This window comes from Suncus etruscus, chromosome 19 (genome assembly GCF_024139225.1).
Source record: "Suncus etruscus isolate mSunEtr1 chromosome 19, mSunEtr1.pri.cur, whole genome shotgun sequence".
In the NCBI taxonomy this organism is placed as follows: domain Eukaryota; kingdom Metazoa; phylum Chordata; class Mammalia; order Eulipotyphla; family Soricidae; genus Suncus; species Suncus etruscus.
The window spans coordinates 31,186,794-31,208,300 of NC_064866.1; the positions used below are offsets into that span (position 1 = coordinate 31,186,794).

At 44.3% G+C, this 21,507-nt stretch overlaps 1 protein-coding gene and 1 pseudogene across 3 annotated transcripts in view; both read right to left on the reverse strand.

The window, feature by feature from the left end:
- The window catches only part of ZHX1 (zinc fingers and homeoboxes 1), a 32,628-nt gene extending 18,426 nt beyond the window's left edge, over positions 1-14,202 (reverse strand). The window contains exons 1-2 of one of the 3 annotated variants that reach the window (XM_049765674.1): positions 14,184-14,202; positions 3,281-3,393 (exon numbers count right to left, since the gene is read on the reverse strand). The gene's annotated coding sequence lies outside the window, so the exon portion shown is untranslated. Of the gene's footprint in view, positions 1-3,280; positions 3,397-12,453; positions 12,560-14,183 lie in introns of those variants that run through there. The other 2 variants (XM_049765673.1, XM_049765675.1) reach the window with 2 other exon arrangements.
- Positions 14,203-17,858: 3,656 nt separating this feature from the next.
- LOC125997366 (THO complex subunit 7 homolog) lies at positions 17,859-18,750 on the reverse strand (annotated as a pseudogene).
- Positions 18,751-21,507: the final 2,757 nt, after the last annotated feature.

Sequence of the window (21,507 nt, forward strand, 5' to 3'; positions counted from 1 at the left end):
TTACAGGGCCCGGAGAGATAGCACAGGGATGTTTGCCTTGCAAGCAGCCGATACAGGACCAAAGGTGGTTGGTTCGAATCCCGGTGTCCCATATGGTCCCCCGTGCCTGCCAGGAGCTATTTCTGAGCAGACAGCCAGGAGGAACCCCTGAGCACTGCCGGGTGTGACCCAAAAACTAAAAAAAAAAAAAAAAAAACAATTTTACAGTCTTTATCCACTTGAGGCATTTTTCTTTTTTGGGGGAGGGTGCATACTAAGCAGTACTCAGGGATTACTCCTGTCTCTGTGCTCATGAACCACTCCTGGTGGTGCTCAGGAGACCATATGGGTGCCTGAGATTGACCCTGGATTGGCTGTGTGCAAGGCAACCACACTACCCTTGACCTATGGCTCTGACCCCTTGAGGCAGTTTTCAAGGCTAAAATGTTGAAATATTTCAGTGGTCAAGTTCTTAAAAAAAAAAACTAGAACCAGGGGAGAGACAGCATGGGTGTAGAGCGTTTGCCTTTCATGCAGAAGGACGGTGGTTTGAATCCTGGTGTCCCATAAGGTCCCGAGCCTGCCAGGAGGGATTTCTGAGCGGAGAGCCAGGAGGAACCCCTGAGGGCTGCCGGGTAAGACCCAAAAACCAAAAACCAAAAACCAAAAAAAAAAAAAAATTATAACGTTACAGGGGTTAAGATACACATATTAAACATGGACAATCCAAGTTTGGGTCCCACAGTACCACATGGTTCTCTGAGCATCACCAGGTGTGCCCTTGAAGACCAGTGATTACCTCGGGGTGATTACCTCGGCCTGAGCCACTCCTGATAAAAGCTTGGGAGGGAAATAAATTAAACAAGGAATTTAATAACGCAAATCTTTTTTTTAATAATAACTGAAATCTTTACCCATAACAGAATGTCATAAGTTATTGTAATTTAGAAGTCCAATCTTGAGAAAATTAAAGGGAAAAAAGCAACCCATAATGTTCTCAAAATAATAAAAATTCCAAGTACTAAGCTAAAAATAAAAAAGATAAAAGTGAAAGCATCTGAAAAACTGTGGCCAAAGATAATCTAACTTCAGAAAATCCTTTTTTACGAATGCTAATTAGGTCTTAAACTTAAAGGTTTAGAAATTCTATCCCGTGTTGGGGATCATCTATTGTATATATACTTACTGCTTCTTTTTTTTTTTTTTTTTTTTGGTTTTTGGGCCACACCCAGCTATGCTCAGGGGTTCCTCCTGGCTGTCTGCTCAGAAATAGCTCCTGGCAGGCACGGGGGACCATATGGGACACCGGGATTCGAACCAACCACCTTTGGTCCTGGATCAGCTGCTTGCAAGGCAAACACCGCTGTGCTATCTCTCCGGGCCCATACTTACTGCTTCTTATAAAAGTCAATTTACATTAGGTAAATAAAACATAAAAGTAACTATGGACATGTTTTAACTTATAGTGTATGGATAACCTAAATCAACATTTTAATTAATTTTAATTAATTAACAAATTAATTAATTTAATTAATTTGGGGGCAGTGCTCAGTGTTAACTCCTGGCTCTATGCTTAGGGGTCATTCCTGGTGGTGTTTAGGGAAACATGGATGCCCAGAATTGAACCTAGGTCAGCTGCATACAAGGCAAGCACTCTACCCATGTGCTATTGCTCTGACTCCTATTAATAATTTTTGTATGGTTCATGCCCAGCTGTGCTCAGGGCTTATTCTCGGCTCTCTACTCAGGGGTCAGTCTTTCACTTCTGTTGGTCTGGGGGGGACAATATGTGGTGCCGGAGATGAGTGAAGTTGGCCATATGCAAGGAAAGCACCTTATTCTATATATTATCTCCTGGCTGGTATCTTATTTTTATAATTATAATTTACTATTATAATATTTGTAATATTATAATGTACTATTATATTATATTTTATTAGCAAAATATAGTTCCAGAACTGCTCTTGCATGCCTTGAAATATTGTTCTGGGGCCCGGGGAGATAGCACAGCAGTGTTTGCCTTGCAAGCAGCCGATCCAGGACCAAAGGTGGTTGGTTCGAATCCCGGTGTCCCATATGGTCCCCAGTGCCTGCCAGGAGCTATTTCTGAGTAGACAGCCAGGAGTAACCCCTGAGCACCGCCAGGTATGGCCCAAAAAAAACAAAAAAAAAAAAAACAAACAAAAAAAAGAAATATTGTCCTGGATACAGACAAAATAATAGTAAAATTTCCAGATCAATTTCCCCTCAGTGAAGGCTGCTGCCCTCATGACCTTCAGTTTTGCCACTGCTATACTGTTCCTGGTGTATTGCCCATCACAGCACATCTCAGCAAATTATTGAAGAATCAACTATAAAAGGAGGAGAAAGATTATTATGAAGCATGCTGCTGTTTTCTCTTAAACTAAATCAGTATGTATTATTTTTGTTTCATTTTAGGGTCTCACCAGCAGTGTTTATTCCTGGCTCCGTGCTCAGGAATCCTTCCTGGTGATGCACAGAACACCATTTACAGTACCGGGAGTAAAATCAGAGTAGGTTGCATACAAAGCAAAATGCCTTAACTTCTCTATCATCTCTCTGGCCCTGAAGTAGTCCAGAATTAATTTTATTTCTTTATCTTCTCTGGGCTATATCCAGGGATATTCAGGGGCTACTTCCAAGATGGCTCAGAGCTCCTGCCTGGATCATGCTCCAGGAACCATGCAAGACTGGGAATTGGACCCAAGCATCCTCCATGCCAAAGCATGTGCTCAGTCCATTGACATTTCTTTCTAGTCCCAGCAGGACATATTTTGAAGGCTTAAATTATAATTTTTTAATTATGTTAAACACCTATCTTCTGCCTTTTTTGCTTCTGTTTTGGAGCCACATCTGGCTGTGCTCTATGCTCAGGGATCACTCCTGGAAGTGACTGAGGACCCTATGTGGCGACAGGAATTGAACCTAGATCAGCCACATATAATGCAAATACATTAACCCAGGACTAATTCTCAAGCTCCAAACTGCTAATTTTTAAAATAAACCTTTAAAATGTAAGCAAAGTTGGGCTGAGAAGATAGTACAGGAGGCATCCATCTGCATGTAGTTGACCCTGGCATCACACCATACCCCCATTTAACAAGTAATATCACTTAAAAAAAACTTAAGCAGAGTGTTATGAGACTAAAGTGAATATATTTAGTATTGGAGTTGTTGGGGAGGGTTGCCAAAAACACACTTCAGGATTTCACTTATAGAAGCATGCACTGTTTTCGGTCCATATTTGAGTCTTATCAGACTAAAATTACAAAGCACATACTTGCCACAACTTCCTCAGCATTCTGGTCGTTGGCAGAGAAGGGTAGCCCTTCAATTAGGAAGTTTTTAGCTCAGGGCATCATTACCAAAAGGTTTGACGTATCTATCTGCCATCTCCTACAAAAAAAAAAAGTAGGATCACTTTATTATTCTAGATATGATTGAGTTTTAGAAAACTGTAAAATTTATGCTGTTGTTTCTTAAAAAGTCACTTTGCAAAGTTACTTACCTCACAGAAAATTTTTAAAATCTTCTCAATGCCAAACCCAGTAATAGAACATGCAAAAAAAATCAATATAATTTTTAATTCTATTATTATACAAAACAACCAATAATTAAATTAGTTTCAAACTAGATGTAATATAGAAAATGAAATGAAAAATTGTTTGAAAGTTATGAAAGGGGGTCAGAGAGATAGCATGAAGGCAGTTTGCCTTGCATGCAGAAGGATGGTGGTTTGAATCCCAGCATCCCATATGGTCCCCGAGCCTGCCAGGAGCGATTTCTGAGCGTAGAGCCAGGAGAAACCCCTGAGCGCTGCCAGGTGTGACCCAAAACCAGAAAAAAAAAAAAAGGACATTATGAAAGGCAATTCAGTTAATCTAAGAGTTGAATAGAAGTAAATGATTATAAAAAAAAAAATGAAGAAGTAATTATAAGCCTACCTACTGATATAATATACCCTAATTTTCTTTTGTGTTTTTTGGGGGCACGCCTGGTGGTGCTCAGGGATTGATTACTCCTGGCTCTTCGCTCAGAAGTCACTCCTGGCAGGTTCAGGGAACCGTATGCAATGCTGGGAATCGAACCTAGGTCCATACTGACTGGGTCGGCCACATGCAAGGCAACCGCCCTGCCGCTGTGCTATCTCTCCAGCCCTTTAATTTTCTATTTATGAACCGAAATAGATTGAGTTGCAAATGTTGGCCAATATGACTTACAGCTGAAATAAGGCAGTGGGACTCTACTCCCAAACCTGTAGTCTCTAATACAATGACTGGTGTTTAGCTATTTTGTTTTGGTTAGAAAGCTACTAGCAAATGACTTTTCATTATCTGTGCATTGTGAAGCATTCAACTGCTAGAGCAAACGTAAAGTTAGTCAGAAAAGCCAGATTTGTGTCAAAAATATGACTATTTCATACAGCTTTAAAACTAACCAGAAAATGTTCATTAAAAGTATAATAGTTTTGGGGGCCAAGAGATAGCACGGAGGTAGGGTGTTTGCCTTGGATGCAGAAGGATGGTGGTTCGAATCCTGGCATTGCATATGGTTCCCTGAGCCTGCCAGGGTGATTTCTGAGCGTAGAGCCAGGAGTAACCACTGAGTCCTGCCAGGTGTGACCCAAAATCCCAAAAAAAAGAAGTTTTTCTTGGGGCCGAAGTGATACCAGAGTGGTAGGGCGTTTTCCTTGCACGTGGCTGACCCAGGATGGACCATGGTTCAATCCCGGGTGTCCCATATGGTCCCCCAAGCCAGGAGCAATTTCTGAGTGCATAGCCAGGAGTAACCCCTGAGAGTCACTGGGTGTGGCCCAAAAATAAAAACAAAAACAAAAAAAATATATATATAGTATTTTTTCTTACTAAATAATAGTAAATAATGCTTTTAAAAGGTTGAGACTTTTTTTGTGATTCTTTAATGCCAAATACTGAAACTCTGTAACCTAGAGCAAATGACTCATAAGGAAGATGATCTTCCCCAAACATCTTTTTTTTTTTTTTTTTTTTTGGTTTTTGGGCCACACCCATTTGACGCTCAGAGGTTACTCCTGGCTATGCGCTCAGAAGTCGCTCCTGGCTTGGGGGACCATATGGGACACCGGGGGATCGAACCGCGGTCCATCCTAGGCTAGCGCAGGCAAGGCAGGCACCTTACCTCCAGCGCCACCGCCCGGCCCCTTCCCCAAACATCTTAACCCTTGGTTCCTGCTATAATTAAGTACAAATCTATAAAGTCAAGAAACAAATGACACCACTCATCTAATAAAATATTTCAAGATTTAGTTAAAACTTGAACCTCTCCCAAACTAAACCAAACAACAACAACAACAAAAAAATAATAATCTTGGGCTGAATATTAAACTAATTTTATGAAAAGCAAAAAGCGCATTTTCCTGGGAAGCCCAAGGGAGCACACAGTTCCCAACTCAGCCCTAGGTTTGCGGCTTTCATTCCCTCAGCCATCCATCTAAAGAAGATGAGAAACAGCTGCCAAAGAGGGGAAGCTCTTCTGAAATGAATTATTGATATTCTAGGAAATTAGTAATCTATTTGAATCCATTCTTAAATCACACAGTGATTGTCAAATGGTTTTACTGAAAAGGGGGTTGGTCTCTTAAGAGCTGCCAAGGTCAGTAAAGAAAGCAAAGAGCCAAAATGCCAGTTCTTTCATGCCTGGGGATGAAATGAATACTTGCCTGTTATTATGTCAGTTCTTAATCTTGGGACTACTTTAATTTTTCTCTCTCATGCAAGGAAGTTCTAAGGAAGTTGTCCCTCAACTTGTCAGAAAACACAGAGATTCTAGGCCACAGTGCTAGTACAGTGGATAGGTATTTGTCCTGCATGTGGTGGAACGAGGTTAGATCCCTTAGATCAGGTCCTGAGTTCTGTTCAGGAGTGATCCCTGAGTGCAGAGCCAGTAATGAACCCTGAGCACTGCTGGGTGTGGCCAAAACAAACAAACAAACATAACAGAGCTTTACCCCCAATACCAACAAGTGAGGGCAGATCTCAAAATGGCAAAAATGACTAGGACCAGCATGGCAGGTACAGTGCAATCATCCTCATTTATAAGCTATGCCTATGAATGAAATGGCATATGTTTTGTCCTGCTACAGGAGAGTCTTTCAAAAGGGTATGATTTTGACACCGAGTTACAAATGAGCCTATATCCAAGATTTTACTTAACTGATGAAGATGTCAACGTTAAGACTACCTGTAGACAGAGAAGAGATAACTTAGGCAGAAGGCCCTTGAAGACAAACACATCCCCTTGGGATGTCTTCCCAAATTCCAGAAGATGATCCAAGGATACATCCTTGAGGACATGTGTTACAATCGGTAACATGGTCTTAACATTATCTGGACAGCCAAGTAGATGAAAACTATTAGTAAAGCATCTCAAGAGCTTGTGCTTGAATGTGCTATTCTTGTTCTCATAGCTTCTTCAGACAAAGTTTCAAAGTACATCGAAGGATGAGGGATGCTGGAAAGATAGTACATTGTCATACTTGTCTAAGGTATGTCTAAAACTATCCTTACACCTCTTCTAGACATTATGGAAGGGCTTGAGGGAATAGCACATGGGTACGGTGTTTGCCTTGCATGCAGCTGACCTGGGTCAATCTCTGGCATTTTCATATGGTCCCCTGAGCCCATCAGGAGTGGTTTCTGAGTACAGAGCCAGGAGTAATCACTGGACACAGCAGGGTGTGGTCCAAAACCAAAAAAGAATAAAAATGGACATTATGGAATACTGACTACATACCGTATTTTTCACTCTATAAGATGCACCTGACCATAAGAGGCACATAGTTTTTAGACAAGGAAAACAAGAAAAAAAAATTATCTTTCTTTGCGGGGAGAGGGTCACACCCAGCAGCACTCAGGGGTTACTCCTAGCTCTCACTCAGAAATCACTCCTGGCAGGCTCGGGGGACCATTTGGGGTGCCGGGAATTAAACCTGGTCCGTCCCAAGTCAGCCATATGCAAAGCAAATGCCTTACCTCTATGCTATCTCTCTGGCCCCCAGAAAAAAAAATATTCTTTTTTTTTTTTTTTTTTTTTTTGGTTCTTGGGCCACACCCGGAGGTGCTCAGGGGTTACTCCTGGCTATCTGCTCAGAAATAGTCCCTGGCAGGCATGGGGGACCATATGGGATGCCGGGATTCAAACCAACCACCTTAGGTCCTGGGTCGGCTGCTTGCAAGGCAAACGACGCTGTGCTATCTCTCCGGCCCCAAAATATTCTAAAGTAAATGGTACAATGCTGGATGCCCTCAAGAGATAGTGGCTAGGAACAACCAGACTGCCAATATGCCAGTCCACAGCTGGCTAAACATAGTTACCTGATATTTTTTTTACATCAAAAAAAAAAAAATAACGGGGCCAGAGCAATAGAACAGCCTTTGCCTTGCACGCAACCAACCCAGGACAGATGGTAGTTCGATTCCTGGAATCCCATATGGTCCCCTAACCCAGGAGCAATTTCTGAGCGAAAAGCCAGGAATAAACCCTGAGTAGCACTGGGTGTGACCAAGAAACAAAAACAAACAAACAAAAACCCACTTTTTTAGGGACCAGAGAGATAGCACAGCGGCGTTTGCCTTGCAAGCAGCTGACGCAGGACCTAAGGTGGTTGGTTCGAATCCCGGTGTCCCATATGGTCCCCCGTGCCTGCCAGGAGCTATTTCTGAGCAGACAGCCAGGAGTAACCCCTGAGCACCGCCGGGTGTAGCCCAAAAACCAAAAAAAAAACAAACAAACAACAAAAAAAACCCACTGTTTTAAATACTCGGGCTTCAGCCCCAGGTGGCAATCACTCCATAAAACTCACAGGCATTTTCCCCCATCTTTGGGGGAGAAAAAGTACATCTTATGGTACAAAAAATATGGTAACTTAAGATTACATACCCTTTAAGATCAAAACCTGGCAATCACACAAAAGTTTACATATTTACTTAAAAATATTAACTATCTCGGGGCCCGGAGAGATAGCACAGCGGCGTTTGCCTTGCAAGCAGCCGATCCAGGACCAAAGGCGGTTGGTTCGAATCCCGGTGTCCCATATGGTCCCCCGTGCCTGCCAGGAGCTATTTCTGAGCAGACAGCCAGGAGTAACCCCCGGGCACTGCCGGGTATGGCCCAAAAACCAAAAAAAAAAAAAAAAAAACTATCTCAGAGAGAGAATAGGCATTTGCCTTGAAACCTAACCAGGTTCAATCTCCAGCACTGTTGGATGTGACCCAAAGCTGCTCTCCTTACCCCTGGGTCCAGCATTGCCTCCTCACCTCAAATTAACTGTACAGTGGGTAGGACATTTGCCTTGCACAAGGCTGACCTGGGTTTGATCCCTAGCATCCTATATGGTCTTCTTCTTTGGGGTGGCCCACACCCAATGACCCTCAGGGGTTACTCCTGGTTATATGCTCAGAAATCACTCCTGACTTGGGGGACCATTTAGGATGCTAGGGATCAAACTGAGGTCCCTCCTGGGTCAGCCGCGTGCAAAGCAAATGCCCTAACACTGTGCTATTGCTCTGGCCCACTTGTAGTCTTCTGAGCCTGTCAGGTGTAATTCCTGAGTACAGAGTCAGGAGTAACCCTTGAGTACCACTGGGTGTAGTCCGGCCTGCCAAAATTAATAATATAAAATACAGATCTTCAAAAATTTAAATTCAAAAGTATATCCTGTCTATAATCCAAATTACTCATGTAGATTTGGCTTAATCCATGTCTACAAATATATCAGAAAAATGTGGATGTAGTATTGTGGAAACACTGCAGAATATTCAAAGGCTAGTATCAGTTTTTCAATTCCATAGGAAAGTAACTTATATTTTGAAGTTACACAGAATTACTTAATAGGATTTTAAGTTCAAGAAAATGAATATGGGGCCGGGCGGTGGCGCTAGAGGTAAGGTGCCTGCCTTGCCTGTGCTAGCCTTGGATGGACCGCGGTTCAATCCCCCGGCATCCCATATGGTCCCCCAAGCCAGGAGCAACTTCTGAGCGCATAGCCAGGAGTAACCCCTGAGCGTCACCGGGTGTGGCCCAAAAACAAAAAAAAAAAAACAAAAAAAAAATGAATATGTAAAAGTCAGTGTGCTCACTGGCTATTACCATAAAGAATGCAACAGAAAATTCCAAACACCTCACTGAATTTCCTAAATATGCTCTGGATCACACACTTGAGGTGGCACTGAACTTTCAACATTATTATTCAAATAGTTTTGAGTATAAGTCCATAATGTGGACAACGTAACTAGGAGGTTATTCCCTACTTAGCTACAGTTATCATCATGTCAGTCACTTAAGAGTACTTCCATTAAGTAGAAGGTCAAAATTTATGGTGAGCTGGGGCTAGACGGGACAGGACGTTTGCCTTTCATGCCACAAACCAGGGCTCAAAACCCAACAGCCCATATGGTCCTATGCACCACCAGGTGCATTCCCGAGAGCAAAGCTAGGAGTAATCCCTGAGCACTTCCCAAAAATCAAAAATAAAATAAAACTTATGACAAGAGAAGTCCCAGATATCATATGTTCATGTCAATTAACATTACAAGAAAATATAGAACATAATACATCATAACACAAGTTTGTAATGCATTAATACAATCTTTTGTTTTGTTTGAGGGCCACACCTGGCAGTGCTCAGGGGTTACTTCTGGCTCTGCACTCAGAATTCTTCACTCCTGGTGGTGCTCTGGGGACCATATGGGATGCTGGAAATCCAACGCCAGTCAGCAGCATGCAAGGCAAATACCCTACCCACTGTACCATCTCCCTGGTCCTTCTGTTTTGTTGTTTTTTGGGCCACACCTGGCAGTGCTCAAGGGGTACTCCTGGCTCTGTGGTCAGAAATCGCTCCTGGCAGGTTCAGAGGCCCATAGGGGATGCTAGGAATCAAACCCGAGTCCATACTGGGTCAACCATGTGCAAAGCAACCATCCTACCTCTGTGCTATCTATCACTCCAGCCCTTCCCTGAGCCCACTTAATGAAATCTTAATGTCATATATATACTACAAAAGAAATAAATACTCCAAAATGAACCACTTCCCCTATGCTGCTGTTAGCTTCATTGATAAGATAATGGCAAGAAGCACTTTATTCACATTTGGAGGGGGGGGAGGCTATTTAAAAGGCAAGCACCATTTCAGTGAAATATCTGCTACATCATTCATGAGGTGGCCTCCAAATGCAGTGAAATAATAAGCTCGGCTATAAGAAAAAGACACCAGCTAATGAGCACTCATCAGCTCGGCACATTTATGTTTTCAGCCTTAGCATATTTTCAAACCATCTGGCACCGGTGCCACTCTGGTTTGCCCAGCCTAATCTGTTCAGCATTGAATATGAAACTAGAGCTACACGAAGCACTTTGGGGGAAAGCAAAGAACAGCACACATGGAAACAAATGTTCCAAATGTGAAGCTCCAAATTAGTTGATACTTAAAATGACTTTTTTAAAAAACATTTCCCCTGAAGATGTTCCGGTCCTTTCAAAAATACAAGTATGAAGAAAGCTTTCTGAATCACGGTTGTCATTAGTTGCCCAAGTCTCGCTTTATTTTTTTGTTGTTGTTGTTGTTGTTGTTTCTCATTTTGATCTCAATCATTATAAAAGAGTTTGTTCTACCAAAAAAGAAATTCACTGATGTATGAAATACTATCATTTCCATATCACAGGACCCAAAATAGTACATTTTACTTTAAATAAAATTTGTCTCCTATCCCTAAATCGTATTTGGAGTAAGAAAAAAGAAAAGAAAAAAACAACCAAGTGAAAAACTATTCATGAAAGCTTTGTTAAAAGAAAAATCCTGTTGCCTCATTATTGTCTTAGCAGCAGTCACATTTTCTTTTGCTTAAATCCAGAAACTGAATTGCTCCTCTACCCATTAAAAGCTGGGGATGGAGGAAGGGTATCTCTTGGGCCAAATGCCTGGTTTTTGAACCAGTTTTTCCCTCTTCATTTGTTGGGGAGCGTTTAAAAAAAAAAAAAAAAAGGAGAAATGACATTTTCGGAATAAATTTTCAAAGACACAAAAATAATGGATGCAGCTCTCATACAAAGCAAGTTAGTGCGAGAGAGAGAGAGAGAGAGAGAGAGAGAGAGAGAGAGAGAGAGAGAGAGAGAGAGAGAGAGAGAGAGAGAGAGAGAGAGAGAGAGAGAGAGAGCGCACACTCTGGGACCCGCATTTACTAACACCCCCAATCCCAACAGACCCAGTCATAGGGTTCTTTGGCTTTCTTTCCCCCTTGGTATGATGCACCCAACCTCCCAGAAAAAGTGATGCTCCCAGCAAGTTGCAGAAAACAGCATTGCATACTACTTTGTGTTCCCCTCCCGCTTTCCTTAAGTCTTCCCAGGGGACCCCAGTATTTCCCCCCAGCCCTGCAAAAAAAAAAAAAAAATTATGAACCTCTCTCCAGTTTTCCTTGGTATGCAGTGATGGTGATATCCCCAGACCAGTCCAGCCTAGAGTCACCCCCAACCCCACCGTCTCATGAGGTCCACTCTTGGGAGCTGGGATTCAAAAAGACAGGGTTCCCTTCCCTTTCCTGCTCACCCCCAAAATGGGGAGTTTTCGAAAAGCGGGGGGGGGGGGGGGTCTTGAAGACCGCTGCAAACAAAAGAGGAGAATTAGGATGGAAGTGTGCAAAGCTGGGGGGTCCTAGTCTCACCCCAATCCCCACCACCACCACCACCCTAATTCCCTTGCACAGGTCCCTAGGGTTGCAAAGTCGCCTCGAGGCTGTCACCCCAAAACCCTAGCAGCAAGAGGGACAAGACATTTCCAGGCTCTTCCATGAACTTCGCCCCAAGTCCCCCAACCACACCACTCCCTCTCGGGAGCTGGGATGCCTCTGGTTCCACATTGCAAAAAAAAAGACGGGGTTCCCTTCCTTTCCCTGCTCACCCCAAAAATGAGGAGGAAAAGTGGGAGAAGGTCTTGAAGACCGCTGCAAACAAAAGAGGAGAATTAGGATGGAAGTGTGCAAAGCTGGGGGGCCCCAGCCTCACTCCAATCCCCACCACCACCACCCCAATTCCCTTGCACAGGTCCCAGGCGGTGCAGAGTCGCCTGGAGGCTGTCACCCCGAAACCCTAGCAGCAAGAGGGACAAGGCATTTCCAGGCTCTCCCATGAACTTCGCCCCAAGTCCCCCAACCCAACCCAGCCCGTCCATTCCATTCGCATTTGCACCCCGGAATGCATTGCACCCCGAAATCCCCATGTACTTCTCCCCGGATCTGGTCTCGATTTGGGGGCACCGCAGGACCCCCAAAAGTCCTTCCCAGAAAGTGGGGTGCGGTGCATGCAGCCTCCCCCCAAACGCAGGCTCGGGGGTTCTTCTCTTCCTCTCCTGGCCGCAGCCCCGAGCACCCCGAAAACCAGGGTGCGCCCCACGCAGGGGCCGCGTCCCGCGCCGCTCGCTACCTGCAGGGCCCGCCGCGCCGCAGCTCGCCCGCTCTCCTCGGCTCTGCCGGGCTCTCCCCGCTCAGGGCCCCGCCGCCGCCATCTTGGCTCCCGGGACTCAACTCTGACCTCTGACCCCTGAACCCGGAAGCGCTCGCGCGACGCGGGGGGTAGGCTCCGCGGCGCTAGTTGGGCCGGTGGGGATGGGGAAGGAAGAAAAGGGAAGGGGAGGGGAGGGAGGGAGTAGCCACGCCCACGCTGTCAGCGCGAGCCACGCCCCTTCTGGAAACCACGCCCACCGCGGGCGAAAGCCACGCCCCGACCTGGAGACTCCGCCCATATCTGAGGAAGCCGTGCCCCGCTATCTGCATACGCCACGCCCCGGTCCTGGAAGTCCCGCCCCAAACTTCAGGAGGCCACGCCCATCTCCAATGCCAGCCACGCCCTATCCTATCCTGGCGGCCACGCCCCTGTCCGGGAGGCCACGCCCCCGTTGTCCGAAGCCCCGCCTTCCCGGTCCCTAAAGCTCCGAGCGCCCGTTAGCAACGGGTCTCTCCCTCAGATCCTGCCAGTTAGTTCGTTGGGCTGCGCTTTCCATGGGAGGCCCGCGGCGTCTCCGAGAGCCCTGGAACGAAGCTTAGGCCCCGCCTAAGCTCCTGACAGGTCCGCCCGTCGCCCAACGAAGCCCCGCCCACTGTCTACGCCCCGCCCACACCCCATTAAGCCTCGTTCCTTGTCTGTTTAAGCCCCGCCCATTGGTCGTTTGAGCCCCGCCCACTGTCGGTGTCGGCGCCTCCCACGGCCAAACTGAGCCCCGCCCACTGCCCCCATGTGTTCCACCCACTGTCCAATCAAGCCCCGCGCCTTGCCGCCTCAAGCCCCGCCCACTGTCCCTCTACGCTCCGCCCACTGTCAGGATACGCCCCGCCCTCCCGACACAGCCGCCAGCTGTCCTGTCAGTCGGCGCCCCGCCCCTCCGGGCCCCAAGTCCAGGCACCGCCGCCAGCCAAGCTCCCTCCGCCCGCTGCCTCCAAAAGTTCGTGGAACCTCACTTTGCACCCCTGTTCAAGACAGAGTCTGCCCCCGCTGAGATCGCCCTGCTCCGTTCAGCAGCACGCTCGGGGACGCTTTTCACTGTTCAAGCCCTGGTCCCCTCCCCGTCCAGCACCCCAATAGAGCCTGCAAGCCCCTTCAGGGCCCGAGCAAGCTTTGGGGTGGGGACACGGATGGCGTCGTCACCACTAACTACCAGCCCTTCCTTCCTAGCCTTTTCGGGAAGCAGGATTTGGGTCACAGGGCTACATCCCCTGTCTCTCCCCCGGGGACCCTCAGCAGTACTCAGAGACCCCCAGGGCTGCTGGGGATCCAGCATGAGTCTGTGCAGGCATTCAGTAGCCCCTGGAGTAGGATCTCTGATCCTACTACCCCTCACCCCATCCCACCCCCTTTTCTTCAACCTTAATGAATTTTACTTGCATTTAAACATAATTGCGCTAGTAAATATTACATATGTGTATCATTATTTTCTATATCATGTTAAGTATTTCATTTATCATGATCTAAGAATATATAATCATAGGGATCTCAGGCTAAATCTGAGGGTGATTTACACCATAGCAAAACATTTTTCTATAGTCACAAGAATAACAATAGTTTACGTTGCTCTCGGGTATTTTGTGGCCGGCATAATTGATCTTAATGTGTTACCACTATAATTCTCTGAACTGTGGATCAAGGGGAACAGAAGCAACTCACCGTCTTAAGCCATTCTGCACAGCCACAGATCTGGACGTGTGGACACTCTCAGGCCTCGATTCCCGTCATGCACCGAAAGTGCTTTCAGTAACCCACTGAGCCAAGGCCATCCCCAAACCAAACATGTAGTTGCTTAAAGTGAAAGCCAGCTTGTTAAATCGATACCCCCTCTCCCAGCTTCCTTTGACCAGTATTCGCTTTAGAATCCTAGAATTCGTGGGTGCAGAAGCAACGAAAGCTTAATGATCTGACAGAGAAACTCGGTTCTGCCACGCAAAAAAGAAAAAAAACACTGTACGTACCACAAAGTTAGCTGTACTTTGTCTCCTAGGATTAAACGAATCGAAAAGACAAATAATCTGCATAAAACATTCAAGGCAACAGTGTAATGCTCCTATGGTTTAAAAATGAAAGGAAACGCTTGTTTTAAAATAGTTTAAATAGTTTATTAATATTAGTAAAAAAAAATCTCTTTTTTTCCCATTATATAAACACTAGGGCAAAGGCTGGAGAAATAGCATGGAGGTAGAGCATTTGCCTTGCATGAGGAAGGACGGTGGTTTGAATCCCAGCATCCCATATGGTCCCCTGACCATATGCCAGGAGCAATTTCTGAGCACTGAACCAGGAGTAACCCCTGAGCGTGTCCGGGTGTGACCCAAAAACCATAAATAAATAAATAAATAAATAAATAAATAAATAAATAAATAAATACTAGGACAATAATTTGAGAATTGCAGGACAAAACTCCCCCAACCAAATTTCTATATACCCCCTTTTTCCCCCAGGGGTGGGGATGGGGCAGTGCTGTGCCCATTGAGATCCTTGTGATTTAGGACTTCAACCTGAGGAAAGGAAATGTTTTCAGCATAGAAATTTATTCTTTTGTTTGCACATTTAGTAATCCTGTTTTTTTTTTTTTTTTAAAGCAGAATATGTCAGACATTGAGGGAGATGCCAAGCTGAGTCAGGCAATATTTCTGTCTTCAAGGAGATTGATTGCAATCCAGTACCCAAGCTAAAAATATGAGCATAATTACTGGTGGGTGAGACATGAGAGATCAAGGAGAAATATAATATAAAGAGATCCATCCCTTTAACATTATGAAATAATGAGGATCTATTTTACTTCTTTCTGTCTCTGTCTGTCCCTCTCTTTGTCTGTCCCTCTCTCTATCTGGCCCTCTCTGTCTCTGTCTCTCTCCCTCCCTCTTGTTTCTCTATTCCCTATCACCCTTTTTCTTTTCTCTTTTTTCCTTTTATTTGTGTGTGTGCGATTATTTTGGTTTGGGGGCCACACCCAGTGATGCTCAAGGATAACTCCTGTGTCTGCATTCAGGAGTCATTTCTGGCAGTGCTCAGAAGATCATATGAAATGACAAGGCCACTGAAACTCTGGTCAGCCATGTTCAAGGCAAGCTCCCTATCTGTAGCAAGAGGTTGACTGATGGTGGGATGGAGGATGAGGCCTTTTTCTTCCAGCTCGGAGCACGCGTCTGCCACCCTGTCTAGCCCACGGTTCTGAGGTGAAACGGCGGGTAAACAGCTCGCAGACAGTCAGGCTCGTGGAAATATTCGCTTTATTCGGTGGACAAGACTGAAGTCCAAAGACTCAGCTTCAGTTCCAGCCAAAAAAGCCTTCCACAAGACCCTTGTTTTTATACCCCAGAGTCAGGTACCACCCAATGGTGGGATCAGATACCAACCAATGGTGGAAGCAGAATCAGGTCCTACCCTAGGGTGGGGGCAGAATGCCAGGTCACACCCTAGGGTAGGGCAAAATCACCAATCAGTTTAGGGTAACATAGTAATCCCCCAAAATATTTACATGCACAACAATTCCCCCGTTTGTTTTTAGTAAACAAACAATATTGTCTACAATTATTAAAAGAAAAATTAGTCAATAATAAAAGAGCGGCTGTTTGCATAAGCGCATCACAGGAAAATGTAAAGAAAAACTTCTAACCTAAGCACAGGGTGTCTAAAACCAGAAACATGTATCAAGGAATCAACTACAAGCTCCTGAGAAGATAAATCTAAGATGTACATAGATCTTTCGAAGAGACACCAGAAAGGTTGTGTAGCAGGCAAGAAGAAGCACCTTTTCTTTATTTGTTGTTGTTGTTGGTTTTTGGGTCACACCTGGCAGTGCTCAGGAGTTACTCCTGACTCCACGTTCAGAAATCACTCCTGGCAGATACCGGCATTTGAACCAATGACCTTCTGCATGAAAGGCAAACGCCTCACCTCCATGCTATCTCTCCAGCCCCATTTTCATTCAAGTTCAGGTAGACCAGAAAGCCCATCTTTGAGGGCATTGAACTAGGCCTTTATTTCGGAGGAAGAGGCACATATACCCCCTGTACAGTGGGGAGCCACTGCAATAATGATCAATAGGTATCTGAATGTAATCCAAGTTCTTAATCCAGGCTGAAGTCCATATGATGTCCGAAATTGATGTCCATTATTTATAAATGGGAGTTTAAGTCACAAACCAAAACAAAATGTTTAAGGCAGAGACCCTTCCTGTGTAAATAAACAACTTGAGGGCCCATCCAAAATGGATGAAACCTCCTATAAACCTAGTATTTTGCCTATGATGCGCCCACGCAAAAAAACCCTGAGAACAGACAAAAATATCATTTAGCAAATTATAGACAACAATATCTAATTCACAAACCTAAAATCAAGAAAGCAAAAACTCTAATGTAATACAACATCAATTCCTAAGATTAAAAACTAAAATAGAAAAACATTAATTACAATATTCAAAAGAAGTGTGGTACCAAATATAACTTCAAAGGATTACAATTATAAGAAAAATACAAAAGGTGAAATTTCTAGAGTCCAATGCCAATCTGTAAAGATGAGGGGTCTGGAACTCCGAAAAGACCAGCAAAAGACACTTGATGGGTCTGGAAAAGCGGGTTGAAGCCTTGTACAGGAGATAACATCAAGCTGAATGAAGAAGGAAGGCCAGTACAGTCATCCATGTGTTGGGGCATCCCCAAGCATTACATCATTACATCATGAGTTGGTTGGGCTTCTGCATTTCCTTTGGGATCGGTGCAATCTTGGGGAAGCCATTGTAGAAATGGTCAACAATAGCACTGTGTATGTGGATGGAAAACCAGAAATTCAGATAGCACAATTTAACTGGGATCCAGAGACTGTGGGTCTTATCCATGGATCTTTTCTCTGGGGTTACATTGTGACACAAATTCCAGGTGGCTTCATTTCCAACAAGTTTGCAGCATATATGGTGTAAAACTCCAACAGTCACGGATTTCTTCCTCAGGCCGAGATCAGGAGGCTTGTAGTCGTGGGTGAAGGAGATGAGTTGCACATGTGAAGGGAATCCTGAAAATTAAATGTTAAGGACTAGGAAGAGAAGGAAGGATAAGGAAGACTAAATTGGGGAAGATAACATTAGGAAAAAGGGAACTATATACAAAATATGCAGAACAGACAGACACTAAACAAGGCATACACATACAGGCTTCACAAAAATATGGCCATAACACTCACTTATACTAAAAAATATTTGTTGGAAAGGATCCAAAATAGAGCAAAAGAAAAGAGAATTCAGCTGAATCAACTAAAAGTGCCTTAAAATGTAATAGCCAGCAAATGTTTAGATAAATCATTTCAAATTCAAAAAAAATTTTTTTGTTGTTGTTTTTTTTTTTGGCTGGATAATATTTTATTAAACATTTGAATGTGGTTCTAACTTTTAACAATATTTTAAAAAGTCAATGTATTAACAACAAATCTATACTGAATTAATTTTTTATGTAGAGAAATATAAATTGTGCATTAAGAATTAAAATGAAGTAGCTCACGATCAAAACTATCTGAAGAGCACAACAAATTCTTATTTACTATCACTACTTCAGTATTTGTGGGAATGGTGAATGATTATGATTTAGAATTTGTTTCCATGCTTGTTTCTTGAGCTTCTTCTACCTCTGAGAGCTTCTCGTCATTCTCCAGTGTTTGCTGTAGTTCATGAATGGTAGGAAGAAGAACATGAAATTGTTTCCATCTCAATTCCAGCTTATCTTCAACACTTTCTTTAATGTGTGAAAGATGCTTTAATTCTTTTCCCAGAGCTTCAAGTTCCTTCAATGTTTCGTGTCTGTCTGGATGATGCTGGATCACTTTTGCCAAAGCATCATATTCTTGACGATTTTTTCATATTCGTTTTGCTTGAAGAATTTGCTTTTTGCACTCAGCAATTTTTTCATGTGCTCCAGCAACGCTACATTCTATTTCCTTGTATATTTTTTCATAATTTTCCATTTCTCTGAGATTCATATCATATACCAGCAGTGTTTTGCCCATTGAAACTTCACATTGGGACAATGTACTCAGCATTGAGTTGAGTACGTTGAGTACGTTGGTACTGGCTATATCCTTCTTCCTGGGATCCAGAATTGCACTACTTGATGAAACTTTTCACTAGCAGATTAATTCTCCGATCATCTCCAGCACCCTCTCCATCAATCAGGAGACGCTTTCGTATGACTTCGTTGTCCGTCCTGGCTCCCATGGCATGCGCAGCGGAGGTCAAACTTCCACAATGCAGCCGGGGAGGAGGAGGCGCCCTTCTGTTGCAAGTCAGCCCCTGAAGAGGTTGACTGATGGAAGGATGGAGGATGAGGCCTTTCTCCTCCAGCTTGGACCACACGTCTGCCACCCTGTCTAGCCCACGGTTCTGAGGTGAAACGGTGGGTAAACAGCTCGCAGACAGTCAGGCTCGTGGAAATATTCGCTTTATTCGGTGGACAAGACTGAAGTCCAAAGACTCAGCTTCAGTTCCAGCCAAAAAGCCTCGGCCTTCCACAGACCCTTGTTTTTATATGCCAGAGTCAGGTACCACCCAATGGTGGGATCAGATACCAACCAATGGTGGAAGCAGAATCAGGTCCTACCCTAGGGTGGGGGCAGAATGCCAGGTCACACCCTAGGGTAGGGCACAATCACCAATCAGTTTAGGGTGAGTAACATAGTAATCCCCCAAAATATTCACATACACAACACCTATCCATTGTATTATCTCTCCAGCCCCTCTCTTTTTTCTGTCCTCCTTTTCTCCTACCAATCCTTCTCTTCCTATTTATACCAATTTATAGAGTTAACACCTTCTCTTTCTCTAATCTATCTTTTGCCTCTCTATCCAGTATCAGCAACCCAGAGTCTTTCCAGTATAGAGCAATGAATGCCCCACAGGGCATTTTTATCCAAGAAAACAGTTTCAAGAGCCCAGTTCTGAGAATCATGCACTTAGCCTAATTGCTGCCAATTATTTGGTATCTGTACAAAGCAAGGTTGTTAGCACCACTACTCTAAAAGCTTGCTTGCAGACCTAAGCAATATGAATATATGTTTAGCATAGCAGATTGTGTCAGCCCACATAAATCTGTTATGAGATCAGACTCACATAGTAACTTGTTTTTATTAAAATAAAACTTACTTGTAAAAATTGTAAATATGACTGATTTCGACAGCTGTGTGGCTCCAGAAGAAAGTTCTCTCCCATTCTCCCACCCTCACCCCCATGGAATGGCACAATTTGAATAGACTAGAATTTTTTATACATATGCTTTATGGTTTGTCATATACAGAGTGGGTAGCAAACTTGAATGGTGCTGGAGATGGGAAGCTGTGCTATAGGTCTGAGAAAGCACAGTGCTTTTGCCATTTAGTCTCTCCCACTCTTCAGACAGTGGGAAAATAAAGAGATTTTTTTTCAGGAAGGCAGCACTTTGAATCCAAAGATGGAAGTCATGGTATGGAGATATTCAACAGCACTTTTTTTTGTTTTGTTTTGTTTTGGGGTCACACCGGCAGTGCTCAGGGGTTACTCCTGGCTCTACGCTCAGAAATCGCTCTTGGCAGGCTCGGGGGACCATATGGGATGCCGGGATTTGAACCACCGTCCTCTGCATGCAAGGCAAATGCCCTACCTTCATGCTATCTCTCCGGCCCCTCAACAGCACTTTCTTTTTTTTTTTTTTTTTTTTTTTTTTGGTTTTTGGGCCACACCCGTTTGACGCTCAGGGGTTACTCCTGGTTATGCGCTCAGAAATCGCCCCTGGCTTGGGGGGACCATATGGGACACCGGGGGATCGAACTGCGGTCCGTCCTACGCTAGCGCTTGCAAGGCAGACACCTTACCTCTAGCGCCACCTTCCCGGGCCCTCAACAGCACTTTCTATAGTAACTTCCTTCAACTATTATTTTTCTTTTTCCTACTTCTGTTTGGGGAAAAAGAAATCTTCTCAGGAGACCAGAGAGATGGCACAGCGGTGGGGCATTTGCCTTGTATGCTGCTGACCTGAGAGGGACTTGGTTTGATTCCCAGCATTCCTGATGCTCCCACAGCCTGCCAGGAGTAACCTCGAATGCCACTGAGTGTGGCCCAAAAACCAATCAATCAATCAACCAATAAAAATAATAAAGTTTGGGCCCGGAGAGATAGCACAGCGGCGTTTGCCTTGCAAGCAGCCGATCCAGGACCAAAGGTGGTTGGTTCGAATCCCGGTGTCCCATATGGTCCCCCGTGCCTGCCAGGAGCTATTTCTGAGCAGACAGCCAGGAGGAACCAGGAGTAACCGCTGAGCACCTGAGCGGTGTGGCCCAAAAACCAAAAATAAATAAATAAATAAACAAACAAACAAACAAATAAATAAACAAACAAATAAATAAATAAATAAAAAATCTTCTCAGGAACACAATATGAAGCATAGCTGCTAAAAGTTCATCAAAGACAGTTAAACTTTCAACTGTAGGTAGCTGAACTTGAGAATTTTGCCCTGATGGCGATTTTACAAGGTGAACCAAAATATTCCTGTTCAAACTTGTTCAAACTGAGCAAAATTCCAAACAATAGAGGGTCAAGGTATTTCCAATTGCTTTTAGCACTTACAATATAAGAATAATAATAACAATAAAATCAAATTAAGATTTTTTTTTTGATTTTTGGTTTTTGGGTTACACTTGGCTGGGTCTGCTCTCAGAAATTACTCCTGGGGGCCGACGTGATGGCGCTAGAGGTAAGGTGTCTTGCCTTGCCAGCGCTAGCCTAGGACAGACCGAGTTTGATCCCCTGGTGTCCCATATGGTCCCCCACAAGCCAGGAGTGACTTCTGAGCGCATAGCCAGGAGTAACCCCTGAGCATCACCGGGTGTGGCCCAAAAACAACCAAAAAAAATCACTCCTGGCAGACTTGGGGTACCATGTGGGATTTGAACTACCATCCGTCATGCATTGGCTGCATGCAAGGCAAATGCCCTACCGCTGTGCTATCTCTCCAG